Below are 23,084 nucleotides of genomic sequence, written 5' to 3' on the forward strand. Positions count from 1 at the left end.
GTTCTGACTCCACAGAGAGCGCACAGATGCCCCTTTGTCACTTCCTCCCTCCCCCGAGGGCTGGGGGCAGGCTGGGCCACTGCGACCCGGGCGGTGGGCTTGCTGGTCCCTCGCGTGCCTGCTGCATGGTCCCCTTGATCTGGGGGCTCCCTTGAGCTGGGGATGCCCTTGAGCTGGGGGCACCCGCGAGCTGGGGGTGCCTGTGAGCTGGGGGTGCCCTTGAGCTGGGGGCTCAGGGCCCCGAGACGTCCCACCCAGGGCCACGCTTACTAGAACTTGAAGTGCCCACGGGCCAGAATAGCTCATTTTCTCTTCAGAAGTTTTCCATCCAAAGGGTTTGTGGGTAGAGTGTGGTGCCCCCCGCCCCCCGGCAGGAAGCCACTGCTCCCGGCCACTCATACAATTGTGAATCACCCTCCTCTCCCACCCCCCACATGGGAAGACAACAGTCTTTGAAATTTTTTTCTTGCCGGCAAACAAGTTTTCTCAGGAAAAGACAGACATTTTCAACCTCTTAGTATCCAAGTTTCTCAGCAAAACGTTGACTTAGGACCTAATATTTGGCTTCGTTCTGCCTTTGGAGCCATTCACATTCACACTCGCGATTCAACGGGACAATCAGACGTTGTTATTTGTAGGATTTCAAAAGGGCAGGTCATGGTGGAGGAAGAAGGAAGACGGGGTTCGCTGCCACCTTTCACGTGGGGCTCCAAGGAGGAAGAGGAAAGAAGCTGGCCCCGATCGAGCGGAAACCGATGCTGACAAAGGCTGCACGGCCATGGGCCACCTTCCTTCCACCCGGCCCCGGCCCTGGTGGCTGCACTGCGGGCTCAGGGACAGGTGAGCGCAGGTGCGTGAAGGAAGCATCTTTGGTGTCAGGCCTGCATGAGACGGCAGGAAGCCCGCAGAAGTGATGCTAAGATGCTACGATGGCCCAGCGGCGAGCCCCCGGCGACCAGGCAGCGGAGGGAAGAGGGGAAGGTGGTTCTCTTTCTCTGGATGCCTGGCACCACACACAGGCAGTCTCCCCATTTGTAAACGGGGACTAAATTAACTCTTCTGTTTCCTACATTTGCTTCAAGAAGAAGGATCCCGAATTGACCTGACGACGCCCAACAGGGGGATCCAGAGGGGATCTTATAGGAGAGCCACGCCAGAGGCCCTTCGATCTTTATGACATACTCTCCATTCCCCACACCCCAGCCTCTCAGAGCTTCCTTCATCCTCCTCTCAGCACCACACGGAGTAAACGCAGCCCCAGACCCTTCCCTGGGCTTCCCAGTCCCGTAGTTTCCAGGGAAACTTTCTGGGCCTCGCACATGTCTCCCTATCTTCCTGTGCGGCACAGAAGCCTTCTTAGCTCTGGGTCTGCCCTCAGGAACATTTCAGATGCTCGTTATAAGAAGCCCGAACACCCCATCGGTCATGGTCATGTCCCCTTGCTATAGACCCTCTTGTCCCCGCGTGGAATGAGGTCCGCACAGCCCAAATTCTAACACATGCTTCTCCTTCATAGGGCCAGAACCAGTTTTCCCCGGGCCCTATCCACCTCCTTGTCCTGCGCCGCCTATCCACCACGCCTGGTGTGTGTGCACATGGATACGTCCATGTGCAGAAGCACATAATACAAAGTGAAAGTAGCAGAAAACAATAGGATGGATGAAGTATTATTACTGTTCTGTACACATGTCATCTGCCAAAACCTAACAGAGGGGTATTGGTGATTCGTGGGACAAGGTGCTTAAAGGCTGTTCTTTAATCTTGTTGCCCGGTCCGTGCTATCCCACACTATCTCGGTTCCCCCGTGTGCCACTGCCTGTCAATAGAACACGGGCTCCTACAGAGCTCTCCAATCTCCCAGACATTACCCAAATACAACCCAACCTGTATTTCCCTGGGCTGCCTCTAAACGTTCTGCTTTGTTTCACTTTCCCCTTTTCCCTGGAAGGAAAAGGAAAAACATGAGGTTCAGACATAAAAATGAAAAGATGTGGAGACTCGGGGGCAGGAGGCCAAGAACAGCTTCCATAAGAGGGAAAGTCAAAGGGGTCTGGACATCCAACCCCAGGAAGTCAGGAGAGCAGCAGGTAGACAGGCCACCCCGACCTATGTCCCTGCAAGCATCTTAGTGAACAGGACCCACGGCCTTCCCTGAGGTCCGCTCTGCTGCGCTGCGCCCATGCTGGAACAGTACGAATGGGAAGGGATGGAGACATGAGGTGCCTGGCCTCAGCGCTTGCAGCACCCTTCCCAAAATCTGGGGGAAAACGATCCGCCTCTATGGCTGGAGGAACGTTGGGGCGCAATACACAAAGCCGAGGGTGTGCTGGGATATTGGACGACTCACTCCATTGCTCCACACTGATCCTAAAACAAGACGGCACTGCCTTTCTTGGCACCGCTGATTCCACCCTTCCCAGAACTCACACGGAGCACCAGCTTTCAGAGACAACAGCCTCGGAAGCAAGAACTTCATTATGCTCTTCTACTCCATTCTAAGTGCTCTTGGAAAGGAGCAAACAGACGTCGCTCCCCAAAACAAGAATGCTGGTACTGAAACGTCGAATGTGAATGTTACTGGAAGGGAAGTGCTGAAGGACGTCAGGTGTCTGCAGAGCCAGGGACAGAGCAGGCGTAGAGTCCCTCTGGCTACCCGGACCTTCGGGAACCTGATTCCTTCTCTATCCCTGGGATCACTGTGAGGAGCAGAACATGAATCCTCTTCTGCAGACAAAGCAACTGAGATTCAGAGAAAGAAAGTGACTTGCCCCAAACAAACCCAGATCGTGAATGGTGGAGCCAGGTCAAGGGGAGGGCCCTGTCGCTCTGGCTCTCCCCTCTGCCTGCTTGGGCTGGGGAAGGAAGCCGCTCCTGGTGTTCTCACCTGCTGGGGACTTCCCAGGGCAGAGCACTCGGAGGTCTCCCACTCCAGCTCTGCATACAGAGGCAGTTTGTGGAGCTGCTGAAATTTAGTGAGCTGGAGGTCACGGGGACCCATACCGTGTCTCTGGATGGAGTCGTCGGATACAAGGGACTCTGTGGACTCTCGTTGCCTCTTCATGTGCATCCACCATCTGGGGGCATCCCCAGTGCCTCTCCTGACATCTACCTCTCCCTCCAGCAAAGGAGAGCTTGGCCCTCTCAAGCATCCCAAGTCTTAGCTCCTGTGGTCATGTTTGCAAACTGGCAACGCACTGCCACGCACAGCCTGAACCCCAGCTACAGTGACACCTGTATTTTGCACGGTACCAAATCACAAGATGTGCAGTGAAAACCCAGACCATCTGTAGAGGAAAGGACAATTTTACAGTCTGCTGGTAGGAATGCGGGCTGGCGTGATATTTCTGGAATGGCAATTTGGTGGGGAGACTCAAACGCTTTTAAAATGTGCGGATGCAGCAATTGTACCCCTAAGGATTTATACTAAGGAATTATTCAGTTTCTGAAAAGATGTTTGTGCAAAGATTTTCAGAGTAACACTGTTTAAACTAGCAAGCATCGGAAATAAACTAAATGTTCAACGCTTGAGAATCAACGGGGTAAAGGATAGTATCAAATGATGGAATATTACATTACTGTTACTATGGAGTTTTAAGAAACTAAGGAAAATAATTGTGGTACACAAGGACCAGACTGGGTTCTGGACTCTGACTATATTGATCTGAATCCCAGCTCCACTGCCTGCTGGCTGTGTGATTGCAGGAAGTCGCTTAACATCTCGGGGCCTCTGTTCTGGATGCAACATGGTCCATACCTCACAGAGTTCCGACGAGGAGTAAACCCTTCAGTAAGTGTGACATGGTTTGGGCCTTGCCTCTCATATGGTGGATGCTAAATAAATGACAACCAGTATTATGCTGTTTAGTGGATGAGAATCTGTTGTTGCATGAGTATTTGTGATATCCTTTTTAAATCATTGTGTAAAAATAATGTTTTTAGGTGTATGGAGAATAAAACCACGCACCAAATACCAACAATGGTCATCTTGGAATGATGCCACCACAGATGACGTCTGGTGGTTTCTTTCAATCTGTGATGTTGTCTATGGTTTTGGCAGCTTGGCAAGCTTTTCTTCTGTGACTACAGCTGTCCAAGGGGAGGTTTTTAGGGATTTGGCCTCCTTCCTTGAGCACAATGTAGTGAAAAGAGTAGAGTTCTAGACAAAGGCAAACTCAGGGCCACATCGCAGCCCTTCAGTGAACCTACAATCTTGGGGACTAATATTTCCTAGAAGGCTATTCTGAGTGTGACATTATAGGGCATGGTAGTGCTCCTCTCCTCCTTTCTGCAGTCCTCATCTTGATTCAGGAGACCAATCTGTCAGCATTTAAGAGAACGTCTTTCTTCCCACCCACTCCCCTGTGCCAGTCATTCTTCCACCTTGATGAAGTCATCCATGTACTCTGTGGGAGTGTGTGGTATGTGAGTGTGTACTGAGAATGTGTGCATGTGAGTGCATGCCACTGTGCGTGTGTGTGTGTGTGAGTACCACAGCCCCCAGGGAAGCAGCAGAGAAGTGAAGTCAGGTACCAACTGCCTGAAGAAACACAAAGGGTTGAGGATAATAGACCACCAGCCAGTAAGGAGTCTGCCTGCCCTGGTCACAACGGATAGGTTGTCCAAAATGATGTGCAAATGTGGGGCAGACAATCAGTAGGACTCTCCAAAGGGTTCACAAGCCAATCTCAGGAGGCTGTAAGGAAACTTGCCACCTGAGGAATGAGATAGCTTGACCACTTGCCTGGATCAGCTCCTGGACCAGAAAACACAGGCAAACCAGAGAGGTTCCATGGCAGGAGAGATAGCAACCGAACAGTTAGTCTTATGGCTGCTCTTCCAAAGAGTCCATGGGGTGCACAGTTAATCTGGATCCTGGCTGCAGACCAGCATGAATGGGATGAAGCTGGATAATGAGATAACACAATGGAGGAGATGACAAGGCCTTCTGGTACTGGGATGTCCTGCGTGTGTGTCTGTGTGTCTGTGTGTGGACCTGAGAGCGGGTCTGAGGACAATGCTGCAGGTTTGTCATGGGGTTCCCAGGGAGGCTGCCCACTACCTGAATGAGAAGAGAGGGATAAGGGAAATGTCCTAAGGCCACAGCAGCATCAAATGGCTCCTGATGGCCAGGCGTTAGGCCTGCAGGATGTCTGCAATGATTGCCTGCCCCATCCTGGTATTCCTATGTCCTAGAGGAACATAGTCAATAGTGAGGACCACAGCAAGGGGTAGAGAGAATGAATGGCACATAAGTCCTCAGGCCACTGATGTCCCTACTCTTTATTATTTTCTCTTTGATACCTTAACTTTATAGAATATTTAGCTCCATTCATACAGAGCAAGGGGTGGTGTATCTGTGAGAATAAGGGTCTGGGTATGCACAGACCAGGCCTTCCCCTGGAGTCCTTGGCCAGCCACCTGAAGCCTCTAAGCCTGCATGACCTCATCTAGAAGGCAGGAATCACGAACCCACCTCACAGGCCCATCACAGGAACAGATAGCATGGCAGGTGTCTGATGCATTGAAGAACTCAAACAATAAGACACGGTCCTCATGATCATGATAACCACCAGCATCATCCTTATAGCTTAGAGTTTGGGCCCACATTAAAATGCAAATGTCTTGGGGAAAACAACACTTGAGATCTTCCTCAGTCATCAGCCTGGTAAATTAGAAAGACTGCTAGCCTGGGTCACAGTCTTGGCCCAGTTACCAACTCACTACTGACTTGTAAATATGGAAGGCGAGTGGACATCGTCCTTAAGGTCTTCTCCGGCTTTAACAGCCTCAAAAATCTATGATATGGACCAGTGGTTCTCAAAGTGTGTTCCCTGGAACTGCAGCATCAGCATCACTGGAGAACTTAATAAGAAATATAAATGATCAGACTCCATACCAGAGCCACTGAATAAGAGACTCTGGGAGTGGAGCCCAAAGATCTACTAATCTCTCTGGGTGGTGCTGATGTGTGCTGCTAAAGCTGAGAGATCCAGTGATTTCGGCCTCTGTGTCAGTTAATTTCTGATCTTTTCTTGAGAGGAGGTTGAGAAAGGGGAGAGCGTTACGGCTCCAGGGTAGAGAGTTAGGGCACTAAATGGAGGAGCGAAGGCACTGAGCTGAGACAGCAAGACTACTGAAAGCTAACACTAAAGGAAAGTTACACTTTGCATCTTCTTCCTGCAAAGTGCGCTCCTTGGTACTTTCCCATCCGTTCTCTTCCTAGAAAGCTCAGGATAAATTTCCACAGCACAAACTGTCCACTTACCAAAAGGACTGAGGCTCAAAAAGGCCTGTGCCCAAAACCACAGGATCAGCTATTGACAGAGATTGAACATCTCCCCAGGTCTCCTTGACTGCAGATGGCCTTCCACTCTCCCAAATCAAAAGTTCGACCTAGTAGCCCCGAAGAGCCACACAGAGCTTCCTGAGCAGCTGTCTCTGTCATCATACTGATTTTTTCTTTCCTCTTTTGCTACCAGATTCTGGGCAAGCTTTTGTTAATGATGTCTGCCTCCAGCATCTGACCCTATGGAAGCTTTATGGCTGCATTCCTTTTCTGGGCCTCTAACACCCAGAGAAAGTCTTATTTAGTGAATTAAGAACTGTCCTAATGGGAGAAGGTTTCTCACATCTCAAAGGGAGAAGGAGCTGGTTCAGTACAAAGGAAAAAGAAAAGTCCTAACTTAGAATAATCAATGGCTCCTCCCTCAAAGTCTAAAACTGCTCACCGTCAGCAAAACCAGGGGCTTTATAAACAGCTTTCCCAGCAGGGCAGAGGGACACATTGATTTTAGATGATTTGTCAAAACTTTAAATTGTCCAAAGACCATGATAAACAGCAAACTAATCTGAGTTTTTCCATGGGAAAGATTAAGAATGATCTAAAAGAAAGAGCAAACTGACTTGCTTAGATACAAAATAGGTTATAAAGAGAAAAGAATACAGAATGAAAAATGTCGTCTTAGGGAAGGGAACCAACTCAAGAATACATGAATCTGGCAGACAGAGGACAGGCATGTGGTCAAACATCCTACGAAGAAGCCTGGGGCTGGGGCCGTGCAGATACTCCCTGTGTGCACACATGCACACACACACACACACACACACACAGGAAGGAATGTCAGCCCCATGGCCATGCATGTCCTAGTCCCTGCCCAGAATGATATCTGGTATACAGTTGGTGCTGAATAAATGTGTATAAAGTGAAGAACTGAAGGCACAAATGCTAGAATCTGGGAAGCCTGATTTTTTGCATTAAAATGCAAATGTCTTGGGGAAAACAACACTTGAGATCTTCCTCAGTCATCAGCCTGGTAAATTAGAAAGACTGCTAGCCTGGGTCACAGTCTTGGCCCAGTTACCAACTCACTACTGATCTGTAAATATGGAAGGCGAGTGGACATCATCCTTAAGGTCTTCTCCGGCTTTAACAATCTATGATATGGACCAGTGGTTCTCAAAGTGTGTTCCCTGGACCTGCAGCATCAGCATCACTGGAGCTGGACTGGATATGTCCTGTGCACCCCATCAGGTTTGTTCCTCTCAGTCCTGTTGTCTCCTCCAGAGGCTGACCTTCATGGGCAGCATCAGAGGACACCCTTGGGTCTCTGGCCAAGAGTCACTTTCTCAGATCCAGGAATAAATCAAATATTCATACTAATAAAACACCGATCATAACAATAACCATAAACACCACTCATTCAAATGCATGTTCTCAAACTGAAGAAGGAAGAAGAATCACCAGGAGGGTATCTTCAAATACCGATTATTAATCTCTCCCTTGTGCCCCTCCGTCAGCTTCTGATTTACTAGGGTTGAAAGCAGAGCTCAAGAATTTCACTTCTAACATGTTCTGGATGATGCTGGTATTGCTAGTCCAAGGGCCACACTCTGAGAACGACGTGCTCTCTCAGGCACTGCACCCATCACCTCACAACACCTCTAAACTGGAAGGTAAACCTGGAAAGACACAGGATGATCGTTCCTATTTTTCAGAGGCCATAACTTTGGGAGTGAGTTAACTCGCCAAAGTCTCGCCTCTGGCACAAGAGGGGAAGCCAGAACCAAACCCAGTTCTTGTTAGCCCCAATCCCTTGCCGCACTCCCCCCACCTATGGTGCTTTAACCAAGCACTTGACTTCATTGAGACAAAGTTCAAAGGAGATGCATGAATCCCCCCCCACCCCCCACCGCAATGCTGCCCCAGGCCAGGGTGGCTTTGCCATCTGTAGTCACTTCCTCCCACTGTTTAGCCATAAAAGGTGTTGGGAATTGGCATCTTGTGCCCAAAGGACAGGGAGGCAGTAAAATCGTGTGTGGTCACGATTCATATTAAAGACGACCGCCTCAGGTGTTGGGAGGCCGTCTCCGGGGGATCCTGGTGAGGAGTCTCCTTCTCCAAGCCCATCTTTATGGCCTTTGCTGAAATGTCGGCCTTGAGACAAAAAGCTCCTGCAATAGCCTGAAAGCGCTTTGAGGAGCTACAAGAGAGGCCACACCCGGACCAGAGAGCTTGAAGTGGACCCCCGTCTCTCGTGAACAAACTCTGAGCTCCACCTGGCAGCATGTGGCGGGCACACGGCCCAGGGGTGCCGAGGCCTCGAGAAAGCGCGGAGCCCGCTTCTCGCGTAGGAAGCTGGGTCTGAGATCTGGGCTGCACACGGGGGGTCTGAGGCCTCTTCTAGGCGGGGGTTCTGCAGATCCCAGGGACACCGGGTCTCCCTGCTCAGCGTGCTCTTCGCCAGCTCCGCACCGTTGCTTTCTTGATCTGATTCTTGGGGGGCACGACCTTCAGAGCTTTTACTGTTCTTAAGGCCGCTCCTGATTTAAGTTCATCCACCCCTCATCCCTTCTGTCTCTGCCCTTCTCTGTGTTTTTGTGTGTGTGTGTGCATGTGTATGTGCACCTTTCACACATATGCCAACACATACTAAAATTTTCAAATGTCAGGTTCGAAGCCAACCTTAATATCTCTACTGGAAGATAAAGAGACTCTTCATTAGAGCTACGCATCCCACTGGAAACCACTACTTCTACTCAAATAGGTTTTATATTATTGATGATGATGGTGATGGTAATAATAATAATAATAGTAATAATAATGAACACATGGATGGCAGAAAGAGTCCGATAATCTTTGGACAAACTGTTCAATCTTCTTGTGTTTTGTGTTCCTCATTTGCAAAATGGAAATATCGCAAAATGCCATCAATGGTGAAGATAAAGTACAGAAGCACAATGTCCCATGGAATCATTCTTTATAAATGTTATTTCCCTTCCTCCCTTTCTCCCTGTTTCTGCAGAAACAACATTATACCAACAAAATGGAAATAAAACTAAGCTAAACAGAAATTGCCAACAATCTGGCTGACGCAATAAATCAAAATTGTTTTCATCAGCAATCGCTTTTTGATTTTAATGTAATCAAATAACAAAACAATTCAATTCAACATGTAAAAACTTAAATCATAAAACCCAAAGCAATAATACTCAGTGGAACAAACAGAATGGAATCAGCCCACATTTACAGCCAGCACTAAGGTGAAGCATATCAGACCTGGGTACAAAGCAAATTATGGGGCAGAGCAAATCTGAAAAATAAAATCAGATTTAAGGGGAGTGAATATCCTCCCACCCCTCTAATGAAGAATTTGAAAATAATCAAAGTTAGCATGATGGCACAGATATTGGTTTGATTCCAGAGCTTACCCTACCAAATTATTAAAATCGCAAAAGAAAGTAATTGAAGAATTCATAACGAGATTTGCTTGGCAATGCTCAAAACCCAAAGCAAAGTAATTTAATAAGAGAAGCACAGTGGGGGCTTTCCTTGATCTTTGGACTATATTATCCCAAACCAATCATCATCAAACAGAGTTAAGCAGCAGGGTGTTACGAAGGGGCCAACTTAGTCCATTGTATGGGAACCTGCTCCAGGATGCTAAGTCCCGCCCCCCCAGCCTTCCCTGTCCCTCCTCACCCCTTCTTGCCCTCTTGGCAACTGGATACCAGCAATCCCACATATTTGTGTTGAAGAAAGATGCACATGCCTACATTTCTGCACACTCTCATTTGTTACTCATTGAGCATTTATTTTGTTTGATTTTTAGAAGGGATGGATGGACATCCACGTGCTTTGCTGCTATGCCTACCTCTGCTCCAGGCCCTGAGGACAGATTAATGATTAAGACACAGGCCTAAGGAGCCTCTGAGTGTATTGGGGGTTGTGGCAAAGTAGGGCACTAAGGACAGGATGGCATCTGATGAAGCCTTGCTCGAGGATACACAGTGTGATAAGGGAGTCTCTGGCCCTGCCCCAGGGGAAGGGGGAGCTAGGGATGGGATGGAGGGTAGGAGCTTCAGGAAGAGTGAATGCCTCTGCTAAGAGTGGAGGAATAACTAGGAGGCAGTCTGGCCAACCAAGAAAGGGAAGGATGTTCCAAGCGTCAGGTGATGTATAAACGAGGGGACAGGGAAGGGAAGCACTCGGGCTACCAGATGAGTGGAAGGCAAGAGGTGAAGTTTTACTCTGATCCTGTCTCTCCCTCCACTTCTGCAATGTGCCTGGAGGTGCTGGAGTGAGGGAAATACTGAGCTCAAGCCCCAGGTCCCAAACTGACTTCAAGATTGACTTTCAGGAAGTCCCTCATCCTCCTCGAATTTCAGTTTTTCTCTTTAATAAACAGGTTGTGCTAAAGTATAACTCAGCTAAAACATGGCAGAAGCTTCACACCACACCTGAGCCATCCCATGTCTCTCTAATGGCAGCCAACACGTTATATATGAATCTCCTGATTATCCAAACATTGACCCCAGGCTCCAAGAGAAGGAAGGAAAGGCATGGATAAAGTAAGAAAAGAAATAAATTATTTTTTTTAATTTTTGAAAGAACATACTGTCCAAAATCAGCCTCAGTCTTTATTTTGGCCTTACATCAATTCTAACTCAATTTTAGAAGGAAAGTATCAAGCCCACTTTTACATATTAACTGAGCTCAGCATTCATAAATGAGTTAATGAATGAATGAGTAAGAGTCCAAAGTAAATTGCTGAAAAAATACATATTTGAGGAAGGGGTTTGTATTTGCATCAATTCTGATTATTAAATAAAGATAGACATCTAACCATGATCTTAACGTTCTCAAACCCACCAAAATTCATGGATCATGGATTGCGATACCTAATGTGGGCCAAGGGGAAAATGAGTTGAAAAGGAAGTGATTTCTTCTTTACTTCCATTCCCAGAATAATAAAGCAAAATAAAGCAAAAATATATATGTACCTATATAAAAAGAAAAAGAAAGGAAGGAAGAAAATCACAACAGAGGACATGAGAAAAGTAGAAAAAATACCATTTTATAAAAAAGATCTTTTATACTAAAATTAAATCCACAAGGTTTTGATGAGAAAAAAATTTTTGAAACCTGAGTATTCTTCTGATCTCAAAGATAAGAATGTAATTTACTTAAAGTTCTACTTTTGGCGATACTCAGCAATATTGTGTCAAGAGCTTTCAATGTATATATTCTTTTCTGATAGTATAATTCTACTTTTGAGAATTTGATCTTAAAAGGAATAAATATAGTACCTAAAAAACCATTACACCTGAAGATGTTCATAATAATGTTATTTATATTTGTGAAAACTAAGGAATAATCCAAATGATAATCAAGAAGAAAATATTTAAATAAATTGTTTTTCATCTATATGATGCAATATTAATTAGCCACAAAAATAATTTTTATGAAGTTCTGTAATAGTATTAGAAAAACAGGATAAAATATATTTTCTGTAACATTATAATTATATAAAATCTTTGTAGAAAAAAAGGTATTTGTAGAGATTCAAAAAAGACTAGACAGGAATATATACAAGAAATCCCTGGAGGCTTATTTAGGTGATGAAAAAAAAAAAAGTCTGGCTGGTTCTTCTCTGCTTACTTTTAGGAGTACTTCAAGCTTTTCTTAATGGTGATATATTACATTTAAATTATAAATCTATATGATTTCCTCTTAAAAGCCCTTATTACTTTAAACCCTGGCATGGATTGGGGGATATTTAACCTTAGTGTGCTTGGAGTTGGGTTGGGCCAGAGTTAAAGGCCGAGGTATATTACATGGCTAAGACACTTAGAATTCAGCCCAAGGCCCCAGGAAGGGGTTGTGTAGACAGCAACTGCTCAGCACGGAAAACACCACTGCCTTCATCCTCCTACAAGGAACCTATACGTTCCATAGAAATAAAAATGGATTTTGTTTGCGCGGCAGTCAACTCTCTTTTTTGCCGCTCTGGTTTCCTTTATTTTTCTGTGTGTTTGATTTTCTGCTTGCCAGTTTTCTCTCACATTCTCACCCTCGCATCCTCAAAACTGAAAAGGAATTGAGGTGTTTGGATTGTAAATGTGAGTTCATGACAGAAGAACCTTAGGAAGCTTTCCTCAGTCTCACTAAACAGAATAAATCCCTGCTCTCTATACCCATAGCCTCTTCCCACATTAAATCACAGCCGTTTGCTGTCCTCCAGAACTCAATAGGGATATTGTAAAGAAAAATACTAAGTCTGACACTTCATATTTTGAGCTTAATGATAATGAAAATACAACATAAAAATCCATGGGATTCAGCTAAAACAGGGCATAGAAGCAAATTTATAGCTTTAAATGCTTGTATCAGGAGAGAGAACAAGAGTAAAATGCAATGGTATAAGTTTCAACATTAAGAAGCAAGAAGAAGTAAGAGCAAATTAAAACCACAGTGAATAGGAGAAAAAGATTTTAACAAAAAAATCTGAAATCAACAAACTATAACAACAGAGAAAAATCAATAAAGTCAAAAGTTGGGTGTTTTGAAAAACTACTGTTCTGGATTAGAAGACTCAAAATTGTGAAGATATCAATTTTACTTCAAATGATCTATAGATTCAGTATAAGAGCTATCAGAATTTCAAGCATTTTTGAAGAAGTTTGACAAGATGATTCTAAAATTTAAATGGAAATGGAAATGATCTAGAATTGCCCAAATACTCTTATAAGAGAGAAACAAAGTCGAAGGACTTACACTACCTGATTTAAGGAGGTATTAGAATTATTACAAAGCTACAGTGATCAAGACACTATTGTATTGGCATAAGAATAAATATATAGATCAGGGCACGTGGGTGGCTCAGCGGCTGAACGTCTGCCTTTGGCTCAGGTCATGACCCCGGGGTCCTGGGATTGAGTCCCACATCAAGGTTTCCCGCATGGAGCCTGCTTCTCCCTCTGCCTTTGTCTCTGCCTCTCTCTCTGTGTTTCTCATGGGTAAATAAATAAAATCTTTTAAAAAAAGTATAAGTACATAGATCGGTGGAACAGAATATGGAATCCAGAAAGAGACCAACAAATATATGGCCAGTTAATTTTCAATCAACACATCTATTCTCCTTGTTAGGCAAACATGTTTTTATTTTTTATTTTAATAAACTGTGCTAAATCAATTGGATATACATATGGGGGGGAGTGAACCTGAACCACTTCTTTACTCCATATACAAAAATTAATATGATATGCAACATAGATGTGAAACATAAATAGATGAAAAAATGTGAAAATCTTCTAGAATAAAACATGCAACTTTAAGGTAGGAAACTTTCTAAGGACAAAAAGGCATTAAAACCATAAAAGAAAAAACCCCTTATATGTGGGGTTTTATCAACATTTAAAAATTCTACTCTTTAAAAAACACCATTAAGAAAATGAACGGGCAAGTTACAGACTGGAAATTATAGCTGCAGGACTTGCATTTGATCAAGGACTTACATCTAGAAGATATTGAAAACTCACCTAAATATATAATGAAAAGCTGCAGCGGCCTGTAAAAATTAACAAAAGATTGTGCGCACACTTCTCGAAAGAGGCTATGTGGATGGCCAATAAGCACATGAAAGATGCTAGCCATCATTAGCCGCCAAAATAATGCCAATTAAAAAATGGGATATCCTTCACCATGTCCACGTTTTTGTCATAAGCATCTTTGCCAGTCATCTTTGCTGGAAGCATTTCCACCGCATAACTAACTGGCCATAAGGCAATTTTGCTATAAAGATAACATAATGAAAAAGAAAAGAAGGACATTACAAAGGACATAATGAAACATGAAAAAAAATAAAATTAATTATTAAGATAGATATCGGTTTTCCAAATACTAGGATGCATATTTGTAACTGAGCTTTGTATTGCATTATGGGAGCCTCCTACACTGTTCATTCCTGGCATAGGGTCACACGTCCACTGACAGATGCTCTAAAGTTCTATGGAAAATGTGGAAGAAATGCTAACGCTGTAATACATTTGTAACTGAGCTTTGTGATCATTGTAACTGATCTGTCGTCATTTTCTAGTGTTGTCTAGAGCGCAATCTGGCTTTACACTCCCTTATTTCACACTTCCAGTAAGTTTTATCACTGTATTTTCTATCAAGTCAACATATGGATTTGTCATCATCCACTATTTTAAGACCATCATCTCTACATGTTACTGTGTAGAAATTATGAGGGCTAGCTAAGATTTATATAATATAAAAAAAGAAGAATTTTTCAATGGAGAAATGAAGCCAGATTGTCAACCAGTTATTCTATCTTTTATGGCAAAATTGCCTGGTGGCTAATTAGTTATGTGGCGAAAATGTTTGCAGTGAAAATGCTTGCAGCAGGATGTCTGCGGCAAAATTATCTAGAACCATCCTTCACATCCACTAAATTGTCTACAGTCAAAAAGACTACAACACTAAATGTTGGTTAGGATGTCCAGTAACTGGAGCTTACAAGTATATGGCTCAGGTACCACTAGTGGGAGCATAAAATAGAGGCGGAGGTGCTTGGGCAATTCCTTATAGAGGCAAACACACATCTATCCCATGACCCAAGAATTCCACTTTTGTATTCAGTAAAGAAAAATGGAAAGATATCTCCACAAAAGATCTGTATAAAAATGATCATACAGTCTTAGTCGTATCAGCCCCAAATTGGCAACAACTGAATGCATGTCAACTGGAGAATGGATGAACACATTGAGGCTTTTTCATATAATGGAATACTACTCAAAAAGAAGAAAGAAAAAGAAGTACTGATATCCACAACTTAAATCTCATTGGTGTTTCACTGGGTGAAAGACACTGAGCACAATACACATATTTTATATTATTCTGTTTATATGAATTACAAGAATAATTTTTTAAATTTTATTTATTCCTGAGAGACACAGAGAGAGAGGCAGAGACACAGGCAGAGGGAGAAGCAGGCTCCATGCAGGGAGCCCCATGTGGGACTCGATCCCAGGACCCTGGGAACACACCTTGAGCCAAAGGCAGAAGCTCAACCGCTGAGCCACCAAGGGGCTCCAAGAACAGGTAAATCTAATCTGTGTTTCTAGAAAGTTGTAAGTGGTTGCTTCTGGGCATAGGGAGAAGTATTCAGAAAGTGACATGAGAAAATTTCCCCAAATGATGGAGAGCTTCTGTAGCTTGTTTTCAGTGTTGATTACACAACTGTATACAGTTGTCTAAACCCATGCAACAAACACTTAATACATGTGCATTTCATTGTCTGTCAGTTATACCTCATAAAAGGACTAGGTGATACTTGTCTTTATATGTTAGCTATCTTGTTTTCCTCACAAAGAGTAGACGCTGAGGCAGTTTGCTGACGGCTACCGAATGTCAATCTTTCTTTTTTTTTTTTATAAATTTATTTTTTATTGGTGTTCAATTTACCAACATACAGAATAACACCCAGTGCTCATCCCGTCAAGTGCCCCCCCTCAGTGCCCGTCACCCATTCTCCCCCAACCCCCGCCCTCCTCCCTTTCCACCACCCCTAGTTCATTTCCCAGAGTTAGGAGTCTCTCATGTTCTGTCTCCCTTTCTGATATTTCCCACTCATTTTTTTCTCCTTTTCCCTTTATTCTCTTTCACTATTTTTTATATTCCCCAAATGAATTAGACCATATAATGATGGTCCTTCTCCAATTGAATGTCCATCTTTTGCTACCATATTGGACACTTTCTGCTGAATGCATTGGTAGGCTCACCGCTAACCTGGGCAGGCTCTTCTCAGTCTCACAGATGGCTCAGAGAGGTGAATTCACTTGACCAGAGACAAGCCACAGATTATATTAAGTCAAAAGTGGGACTTAAACTCCCATCTCCAAACTCCTAGGAGAAGCTATCCAAGCTACGTGTCTTGAATGGATGAGTAAGTGAATAAATGGACAAATAAAGAGAAGAGACTATCCAACTCGAAAAATGGATACGGTGCTTTCAAGCAAGTATAAAATATATAGAGATGAACAGTTATCCCGTGTGAGCATCTCAGAAGGAAGGAGGCACATCAAATCCCTGGTCTGCATGGACTCGGAAGCAGAGAAAGAGCTGAACAGGTGTCCTGGACAAGCCTGGAAGGCCTGGCTGCTGCCGAGCCTGTGTTGTTCCTTTCCTCTGCAGGGGCTGCCTGTCTGTACCGGTCCCCTTTCCAGGAGGCTAGAGCCACATTAAGAGTCCCTTTGATCAACCTGGCCAAATCTCCCTGGTCATTGCACCCAGTAATCCCCAAATACAAAGGAACATGTTCCATCGAAGCCTCTTCCCACTCACTCCTCAGTGAGAACTTCCAGAGGCTGGGAAACCAGGATGCTTCCTCAACGTGCTCCTTCCAGATGAAGACCCCGTGGGGCACCCACGTTCCCTGTCCTCCCATGGAAAGCTGCAGTCTTTCTGGGGACCCCGAGAAAGACCTTCCCACCTCAGAGTACGGTCCCTAACCCTATCCTTTTCTGCCACAGGGTACAGTTCCTGACATTCAGCAGACAACGTATGCAAAGGAGGCAGCCCTTGTCACAGAGCAGAGAGCAAGAGGAAGGGACAAAGCACAGGGGCTGATGGGTGATACCCAATCTGGTCCGCGGCAAGCATTAGATCAGTGTGGAAATAAATAAGATTTGTGGGCCTGTTTTCTTCCTGAATTTGCATTCACACTTTATGACCTCAGCGGTATTTACCGAGTGGAAAAAACCACCTTCTGTTACGACTGCTGGACTCAAAAGCTACCTCCCTCGGAAAAATACTATCTCTAGCCACAGGGTCTGAAACAAGCGACTTGTGTATGTATCCGAAGAGCTCAATGAGCTGCGAAGATTGACATTTGAACTATTAACACCGTATTCTATTTGACAATGTTATTAAATATGAGGTCTGATTTATGGAAAGCCTTAATAAATTGGCAGTCCAGGTCAGCCCTGGCACTGCACCGAAATTGGGTTACACTGGATATTACCTGCTTGTGTTGATCAAAAGCTGAAGAAAAAAATTCCAACAACATGGAAGTTTGATTTCATGTGACGAAGTTATTCATGTATAAATCTGAACCACCTGCCAGCCCAATTCTGCATCTCAAAATGTCTTTAATTGATATTTTAGTAGTTTGGAAATCAAAAGATCAAAATCAGAGACTGAAGAAACCTTTGCTAAGGTACAGAAGGACAGGTAAGGCTTTTAAAAGCCAGTGTCTCCTTACTTTGGCGTAAAAGAGGAAGGGAAATAAAAGCACAGGTAAAGAATATGCGAGGGAGAGAGGCACAGTGAGGCATAGAGATGGGAATGCTACCCCCTGGGAAGAGGAAGTTTGGAATGAGCCTTGGCTTGGACTGTGCCATGACTTACTCAGGTCCCTGTGACCTTGGGCAAAAGCCACTTTATCTCTCTGGGGCTCAGGTCCCAGTTCTATACGACGTAGATAATGATAATCAAGTAGTTCTGTTTAGGATGAAAAGAATAATATACGTAGATCGTCTGGCACAGGGCCTGGACCACAGAGATGGCTCAACAGATTTCAGGGGGAGACAAAGGCCGGGCTAGGAGCAGAGCTGGGACCCAGTATCGTGAAGGAGAAGCCCCTGGGCCACCAGAGTTAGACCTGAGAAGGACAAGAGAGGACAGCATGTGGGCAGAGCCCGTGAGCCACTAGATGGCACAGAGCTAAGATGACGCATGGCTAGATAAGCCAGCATATCACTGGGTGGCCCAGAGCTGGGTGCTGTGCTGCCGCAGGCGCCTAGGGGCTGTTAGATGTCACAGAACTAGAGAACGGGCTCCTGCCTTGGTATCCTTGCACACCCTGAGACGATGCAGAGCCAGATGACAAGGGACTGGACACGCATATGAGCTCTTAGATACACTAGGGCAGCGTCCCCGGCCCCGCTGCTGGCCCACACCAGGGATCCGCAAACGTGTCCTGCAAAGGGCCACGTCACGTACCTTCTAGGCTTTGAAGGCCTTATGGTCTCTGTCACAACTACCCAATTCTGCTGAGGCAGTAGGGGAGACATCGTAGACCGCACGTAAGTGAAGGAGTGTGGCCGTGTCCCAGTAAAGCTTCATTTACAACAGCAGGCGGGAGGCCAGATTTCGCCCATGGACCGGGGTTTGCCCGTACAGGTCTACGCCTTCCTGGGCTGACAGGAGCAGGTGGCGGAGGGAGAGGAAGGCAGCCCCTTTCCTCTGTGTGGACCGGCCGGGTTTCCTTCCTAAGACAGGGCCGTTAAGCAGCAAGCCTGAGCCGGAACCTGGAGTGACCTCCCTTCCCAGTCCCATCAGGGAATCCACGGGGGTGACCTGCTAACCGATGGCACCAACTACATCTCAGATTTATGCATTTCTGTTCAGCCAGCCAGCACGTGACTCATCCCGGGACAACCCCGTGTTTAGGAGACTTACGGAGCACGGGCAGACCTGTTGGTAGAACTGCATGCTGTGGGCGCTTAATAGGAAACCCCAAATGTTGGAGAGGATGCGGAGAAAGGGGAACCCTCTTACACTGTGGTGGGAATGTGAACTGGTGCAGCCACTCTGGAAAACGGTGTGGAGGTTCCTCAAAGAGTTAAAAATAGACCTGCCCTATGACCCAGCAATTGCACTGCTGGGGATTTACCCCGAAGATACAGATGCAGTGAAATGCCAGGACACCTGCACCCCGATGTTTCTAGCAGCAATGTCCACAGTAGCCAAACTGTGGAAGGAGCCTCGGTGTCCATCGAAAGATGATGGATAAAGAAGAGGTGGTTTATGTATACAATGGAATATTCCTCAGCAATTAGAAATGACAAATACCCACCATTTGCTTCGACGTGGATGGGCCTGGAGGGTATTATGCTGAGTGAAGTAAGTCAATCGGAGAAGGACAAACATTATATGGTCTCATTCATTTGAGGAATATAAAAAATAGTGAAAGGGAATAGAGGGGAAGGGAGAAGAAATGTGTGGGAAATATCAGAAAGGGAGACAGAACATGAGAGACTCCTAACTCTGGGCAACCAACTAGGGGTGATGGAAGGGGAGGAAGGGGGGGTTGGGGTGACTGGGTGGCAGGCACTGAGGGGGGCACTTCACGGGATGAGCACTGGGTGTTATTCTGTATGTTGGCAAATTGAATACCAATAAAAAATAAATTTATTATTAAAAATAATAATAATAATAAATAAATAAATAAATAAATAAATAAATAAACAAACAAACAAAACTGCCTTCCCCTCCCACATTCCTTCCTGTTCTCTCCAGGGCCCAGCCAGGGCCGCCCCCTCTACGTCTGAGCGGCCACCAGCAGGAAGGAGTGGGTTGCAGAGGTGGGGCCACCGTGACACGATCCCTTCCCCTGGTTCTGATGTTGCGGAGAAGTAATCACCTCTTGCTAAGCAATTTCCCACCTAAATTGGTTTCAAGTCATTAAAAGCTGTAGCACTCCCAAAGAAAAAATAATAGCAGTGCTCTGAGGTTACCCTCTACTCCAAGCTCCTTGACTTTAGTAGCAATTAGACATCGCTCCACTCCCGAGCGCCCTCCAGAAATGGAGCCAGAGTCGCCAAAGAGTAACTGGAAATTAGAAGCGAGGTCACCCTCCCCTTGCTAAAAGAGCTTTTGGCGACGTCTCTAGGGGGGAGGGCACCCCCTCCTCACCTTTGCCAGGCTCCCTACGCTGCACAGAAGCAGGGTGTCTTTGGCTGGATTTTTCCTTAATAGTTCCTGAATTCAGGACACGACCCTCACTTGGGGCGGCGCCCCCCTCCGCCTGGTCTGCAGCTGGTGGGTGGCATTCTCCAGGTTTCTGAAGCTGTAGCCTGGCAAGGGGGTGGGGGTGGGGGTGGGGGGACAGGTGAGGGGCCGCCCCATGGGGCCAGGAGACAGGGAGAGTTTCAGGTAACCATTTAGATATAGGAGCCCCCCCTCCTCGCTGCCACCTCCCAGGCCCATGAAGAGGATCTGAAAGCAAAGCTGAGCTCTCCTTCCAGTAAAAAATGCAGCCCACTCCATTTTCTGACAATACCATAAACTCACTTTTATGACACTAGTTATAAAACCCTTAACATTTGTCTAGTGCTGGCAGTCGGTCTTTTTTTTTTTTTCTTAAAGATCCGAATGTACGAGGGAGATTTGTGATCCCAAAGCTGGTTTGGGGTTTATAAAATGAAGGTGTCATAAAAGTAACACATCCTATGTACTGGAGAAAGATTAAGTTCTGTACCACGAAGCTAAGGCACTTGGAAGGAATCCTTTCTTTGCATCTTCCCCTACTTACCTTCTCTACGTTGCTTTAATTGTGAGTTCAGACCCTACACAGCACCATGGGGGGATGATTTTTAATGTGCCAGCAATGGGCTAGGGGTGAGTAGGATGATGGGGACACTTCCCTGACAACCCATCTCCAGATTCATCTCCCTGCGGTGAGGGCCCTGCGGTGCTGTTTGTTCTCTTAAGGTGCACCAGGAGCGAGGCCAGCAGGCAAGGACAAAGGGCCTGGCATCTCTAGGAGCCAACTTCTGCCTGGCTTGGTCGGGACTTACGCATCTGGAAGGGTAGGTAGGTACACAATCCGGGATTAATCACAACCCTAGGTCCAGGACACCATGAACACACTTTTGTCCAGGAATGACCCTCTTTTTCATTAACTCATTAATCATTTTTTATAATGAGAAATGAAAAAAAAATTTTTAGACCCTGTGAATCTAAAGCTAACACTGACCTTGACTTACATCCAGTCATTTGCTCCTCTGCTCCCTGTTGCTCCAGCTGTCCCATCTGTATTAGCCACTCTCGTGGATTTTGTGCCCCATCGTTACTTGGGATGTGTGTACGTGCATGTGTTTCATACATTTTAAATGGGGTATTAAGGAGTACGTTGTTTCCTATTAGTGGGCCCACATGAAATTGCCATTAATGCTTTTTCTGATTCGATGTGTTATTCTGCGAAGATTCAACTGTGCTATTCCATGAAGCTGTAGGCCATTCATTTCATTGCAGGTCATATTTTTTCACCTTGTTAAAGCTCATTTGGATCATTTCCAGGGTTCTGACTCTATAAGCAATACTACCCTGACCTTTCTCACTTCTGAAGTGCGTGCAGGAGTGTCCTTTCGGCGGATACATAGGAGTGGCCTCGCTGGGTCACAGGGTATATGAATGTTCCATTTTATAAGAGAATAGCACGCTCATTTCCAAAGTGGCTGTACTGGGTACACTCCCACCAGCAATTAACCACCTGTTACTCCCGTCCTCTCCACCACCTCTCGTTTTATGCCAGTCTAATTGGTGTAAAATGATATACCTTTATGGTCTTGATTTGCATATCCTCGATCACTAATGATTTGGAGCATCTCTTCCTAGGCCTCCTGGCCATACGCATTGCCTCTTCTCTGAAAGGCCTGTGCAAGTCTTTTGCCCATTTTCCTGTTAAATTGTTGAATTTTTCCTATTGATTTGGAAAAGCTCTTCCTATAACCTTGATATTCAATCCTATCTTGGTTATAATGCATCGTAAATATCCCCTCCCAGTGTGTGACTTGTCTTTTTTTTCTTTTTCTTTAAAGTGTCTTACGATGAATGGAAGTTTAATAAAGTCAAAAGTAGCCATCTTTTCCTTTATAAGGAGTACTTTTTGTAGCACCGTTGCAATGAATCCTCATAAGAATCCTATGTGAATCAACCCTGGCGATCAATGGGGTGACAGATGTCGCAGCCAGATCGCCCTCACATCCAAGATGAATGGATAAAGAAGATGTGGTTTATGTATCCGATGGAATATTACTCAGCCATTAGAAACAACAGATACCCACCATTTGCTTCGATGTGGATGGACCTGGAGGGTATTATGCTGAGTGAAATAAGTCAATCGGAGAAGGACAAACATTATATGGTCTCATTCATTTGGGGAATATAAAAAATAGTGAAAGGGAATAAAGGGGAAAGGAGAAAAAAATGAGTGGGAAATATCAGAAAGGGAGACAGAACATGAGAGACTCCTAACTCTGGGAAATGAACTAGGGGTGGTGGAAGGGGAGGTGGGCGGGGGGTGGGGGTGACTGGTTGGCAGGCACTGAGGGGGGCACTTGACGGGATGAGCACTGGGTGTTATTCTGTATGTTGGCAAACTGAACACCAATAAAAAATAAATTTATAAAAAAAAATTCTCAAAAAAAAAAAAAGAATCCTATGTGAATGGGAATATCAGCTCTCTCTGAGAGACAAAGCAAGCAGGGAGCAGAAACTCAAAGGCCATTTGGCCTAGGACTTACATTCATAAGAAGCCTTAAGTGAACTTTGTATTCATTCTCTCCAAATGAGGTCGCCTACAGCTGCAAAGATTCACTGTCAGGGATGAAAAAAGACCTAGGAGCTCGGGGTTAGAGCGCCATCCTTTGTAATTCACTAAAAACAAAGAGATTTTAATAAATGCTGTAAGCAAGGGAATAGCACATTTTTTATATTGCATTCTACTATTTTTGTCAGGTTATCACTTGGGCGCGGTGTCCACCATAACACGTTCTTCTGAATATTTTAAGTTTCTGAGGAGGCCCCCACAGGGCCTCTCTCCACTCTGAGAAGGTTCCAGACAGGAAGAGCGCTGTCCCTGGTTTTACATAGTTGATGAGCACGGAGCTGGGATTCACACCCAAGCACGTCAGGCTTTAGAGCCCAGACACGTTCCACTGCTCAGTGTGGCTCAACAGCAAGAAGCCATCCCGGGCGAGCTGCTGCGTGAGAACAGAAGGCAAGGGAGGAGGCGCGG

The 23,084-nt window shown here is 45.3% G+C and overlaps 1 protein-coding gene across 12 annotated transcripts in view; it reads right to left on the reverse strand.

Moving 5' to 3' along the window:
• GRID1 (glutamate ionotropic receptor delta type subunit 1) overlaps positions 1 to 23,084 on the reverse strand; it is a 638,811-nt gene that overhangs the window by 17,606 nt on the left and 598,121 nt on the right. The gene's annotated exons all lie outside the window — the stretch shown is intronic.

Source organism: Vulpes vulpes, chromosome 4 (assembly GCF_048418805.1).
Source record: "Vulpes vulpes isolate BD-2025 chromosome 4, VulVul3, whole genome shotgun sequence".
NCBI classification, from domain to species: domain Eukaryota; kingdom Metazoa; phylum Chordata; class Mammalia; order Carnivora; family Canidae; genus Vulpes; species Vulpes vulpes.